The following is a 4,344-nucleotide window of genomic DNA, read 5'->3' as shown; positions in this document are numbered from 1 at the left end:
GCAGAACGACATATTTGTACCTTGTCAGCTTGGGGGTTTGAACTCGCAACCTTCCGGTTACTAGTCCAACGCTCTAACCACTAGGCTACCCTGCCGCCCCTCTCCTAAGGAGGTGTTCTACTCCGCTAGCCAGCACCTCTCCTAAACAGGTGTTCTACTCCGCTAGCCAGCACCTCTCCTAAACAGGTGTTCTACTCTGCTAGCCAGCACCTCTCCTAAACAGGTGTTCTACTCTGCTAGCCAGCACCTCTCCTAAACAGGTGTTCTACTCCGCTGCCAGCACCTCTCCTAAACAGGTGTTCTACTCTGCTAGCCAGCACTCTCTCTCTTTGAAATTATTTATTTATAGCCATTGATTATTGAAGAATATAACACATGCCTCATGAGCTTAGTTCAACTTTTGTACCCCATCAGAACTCCAATAAGTTGTTTTTACTCCAATGTTTAGAAACAATGTAAATCAACACTGTGTAGCCTCAACATGGTTAAAACTATAATGTTGATATCCTGGATGGTCAGTCCATAGGTTTGTCTATGAATTTGAGAGTAGTTACATTTCTCCAGCCCCATCCATCATCTTATTACCAAAACAGTGGTGGAATTACAGCTTTGTTATTGTTTCAACTGTAGATGGGTTGTGTGGGTTTTTTAAACAGCAACAAAATGGCTGCCCAGAGACTTGGTTTGGTTAACAGCTGAGGGATGGGGGAAGGAGAAATGTAACCACTCAAATTCATAGAGAACGATATTGTAGAAACCGTAACCCAACCCCTATCAACCTCGTCAAGAAGTTCAGACATCTTGGCATAACAGGTATAAAGTGTTGGCCTGACAGTCGCTGGACCCAGGTTTGAGTTCAGCTCAGGGCTACCCCCTGAATTCACTACACTATGAAAACAAAGACTGCCCATCCATGATGTCATAATGATAGTTTAACCAGGTTTCTAGGATATATAGTATATTCTAGAATTTATCCATGATGTCATAATGATAGATTAACCAGGTTTCTAGGCTATATAGTATATTCTAGAATTTATCCATGATGTCATAATGCTAGATTAACCAGGTTTCTAGGCTATATAGTATATTCTAGAATTCATCCATGATGTCATAATGATAGTTTAACACGGTTTCTAGGCTATATAGTATATTCTATAATTGCCCGTGAAGATTTCCTATGTGGGCAAATTATTAGAGCTGTTGATAAGTCATTGTATAATATTCAGCCAATTTTTTTCATGCCATTACATTAAAGGCAAGACATACCTAGATTCAATTACATTCATGAATTCGTTTGAAACCTTTGTTTTAAAACCTTCTCAAAGTTGGTACCTTGATGGATTTGTGAAAAATGTTTTGTCATAAAACACTTTTTATTTATTTAAATGTAACCTTTATTTAACTAGGCAAGTCAGTTAAGAACAAATTCTTATTTACAATGACTGCCTACCCCGGATGACGCTGGGCTAATTGTGTGCCGCCCTATGGGACTCCCAATCACGACCGGTTGTGATACAGCCTGGATTTGAACCAGGGTGCCTGTAGTGACACCTCAAGCGCTGAGATGCATTGTCCGCTGTGCCACTCGGGAGCCCCAAAATCATGTTCTCGTGCTGTCCCCAACTAAAATACATATTGGTCAACCAAGAGTCAGTCATCTGTTCTTTCTACCAATCGCCCCATGTGTTTTTATAAAATCAACCGTATGTACTGAACTGGAATGATGCTTTCAGCCGTTTGATTAAATAAGACACACAAATGACTGGAGGGAGCCAGAGATCAAGATAACCTAACCAGAAGAGAGAACAATTCTGCCATTATGCTCCTGAAGTTTCCGGTAATGGGCTACAAAGGCGGTCGGCAACGTTTACCATTTGGAGTGCCAATGTATCTTACCATTTCTACCGATCTGTGTGCCAGTTATGATTTTTGTATGCACATTTCCGTGGAACAGTTTCATTTAATTTATAATAGTATTGTGGCGAAATCCTGCACGGAGCCTTCACCATGCGCTGCCACTTTAAGAGCGCATGAACAGTAAGGAAGGAAGAAATAAAGAGAGCTCATTCAGCTCTTTGGGGAGGGGACTAACTGCACGACTGTGTGTGTGTGTGTGTGTGTGTGTGTGTGTGTGTGTGTGTGTGTGTGTGTGTGTGTGTGTGTGTGTGTGTGTGTGTGTGTGTGTGTGTGTGTGTGTGTGTGTGTGTGTGTGTGTGTGTGTGTGTGTGTGTGTGTGTGTGTGTGTGTGTGTGTTTTCAGCGTGTGTAGTTTATAAAGTATTTAACTCAATCATCGATGTGATCTTTCTAGGTCGTGGTTGTTTTCGTTTGGGACCACGGCGGTTATGGATCGCATGGATTAGTAGCAAACCGGCACGCCTGAAGACCACAGCTAAGATCTCTCTTGTTCTCTTTCTCTTCCCTCTATTGTTCCAGTGCTTTACCCTGCAACAGACTCTCTATTTTTCAAATGCACTTCCCATTGAAGTTCATTAGAGCTGGACTATTATTGCCCTGCCAGAAGTATTTGGACATTTTAGTTAAAAGGGAGGTTGCTTGCAAGTTGTGTATTGTTATGTGAACTGTATTGAGGTGTACTAATGGCATGTGGCGGAGAAGATTGTGGACATTTTTAAGGCCTTTGTTTTGTCTATGAACACCCCCCACATTCATACCCTCTGCACTCATCCACTGGAAGATAATACAAATTATTGCAAATCCTCTGTCTTGGTTCCTTGTAGAAGTTGCTGTTAAATTGCTCTGCCATTTTTATTGGTTGTGGTATTCTTGTAGGGGTTACCCCTGTGCTGTGATGTGGGTAATATAGGGTGTGTAATCTCTTTTCTCTTCACTGGCTATCTGGTAAATAGGCTACACTCTAGGCAGTCTCTTCTGCTGATGTGTGTGGGTCTGGTAGTGGTACTCTCTATTCTACTAATTTCCTTTCGTCATGGTTAATACCTGCCTGGCGATCAGAGCATTACATTTTTTTCCCTTTTATGCCGAGTGGTTATCAAAAGGGTGAGAGCTGGAAATCTTTTACGAAAATACTTTGAGGAACTATTGTCATTCGCAATTGATTAGACTTTGTTTACTTGCCTTTTGAGGTGAACATTTTTGAGAAGCTCCTCAACTCATTAGTGGTGGTACGTTAAGACAATCAACAATACTATCAGACATCCCCAAATGGGCACATTTATAGACCTACATTTGCGCTCAGGCCAGGTAGACTAGTGCAACTTCTATATGCGTAATCAGGTGTCGTCCTTACTCGACATTGACAGGAGTGTTTCAAACAAAAGACAATGAATAAATTGACAACTGACGCATCTTGCGGGGTCAGGTCAAATCAAATGTTATTGGTTGTGTCTTTGGCACCATTAAAGTGAAGACTTGTTTTATCAAATCAATTCTCTGTCATTATTATTACGTGATTAACTAGTTTTGTGCCAATTTGGCAAACAATGTACAAACCCTCATTGTCAGGCTGATGTTAAAGCTAGCCAAAGAGCATTTTACTGGTTGAAGTGTTTTAAAAAAAAGTATAAAGCAGTTGATTTGCGATGACAAACATTTAAATTAAGCTGGACATTCAAACGAGCTTTACAATTATAATCCAAAGTAGTGTGAAATGCTCTCATGAGCAACCTGGAAATGGAGGTTACTTCCCTGAGTTTTCCCCCATTTACATTCAGAATACATTGTGAAAAACTAAAATCCTTGCTCACCATTTTTGCTCCAGGCAGATATACTACATAGGGGCCTATATTGGAGACCAAAAGTCATCTGGCACACTGCTTAGAGTTTAAAAAACATGAATAACTTATTTCTAGTCTACAATCTTAGATCTTACTACTAATGTGAAAACAAGACAAAATATGACTTCTTGCTAATTGTAAGACAAATGTCAAATAATCATTACATTCATTACAGACGTCAATTGTTGTACAACATCATGGCTACGCTGTTGGCATCGCCTTTTACAGTGGATTTCTGATGTTGTGGGCGTTTAACCATCTGTATGACTTGGTCACGTCTCTCTCCTGTGTGAATGACAATCGTGGATCCTCTGGGGAGCCTCAACAACCTCATGATGCTGACAAGGCAGAGAAGAGTCTCTCCAGATCAGAACTCCCCAAGAAACACCAGCAGAGACCCACAGGGAAGATAATTCACCGCTCTGACTGTGGGAAGAGATTCCCCTCATCAGCAGGCATTAAAATTTAGCAGAGAATCCACACAGTAGAGAAACCTTATTGGTGTACTCAATGTGGGAAGAGTGTTGATATATCTAGCCATCTTATTGTACACCAGATAATACACACATGAGAGAAGTCTTATAGCT

This window comes from Oncorhynchus clarkii, chromosome 7, assembly GCF_045791955.1.
Source record: "Oncorhynchus clarkii lewisi isolate Uvic-CL-2024 chromosome 7, UVic_Ocla_1.0, whole genome shotgun sequence".
In the NCBI taxonomy this organism is placed as follows: Eukaryota; Metazoa; Chordata; class Actinopteri; order Salmoniformes; family Salmonidae; genus Oncorhynchus; species Oncorhynchus clarkii.
The sequence above is the reverse complement of the archived record's forward strand: the minus strand, read 5'-3'. Positions refer to the sequence as shown.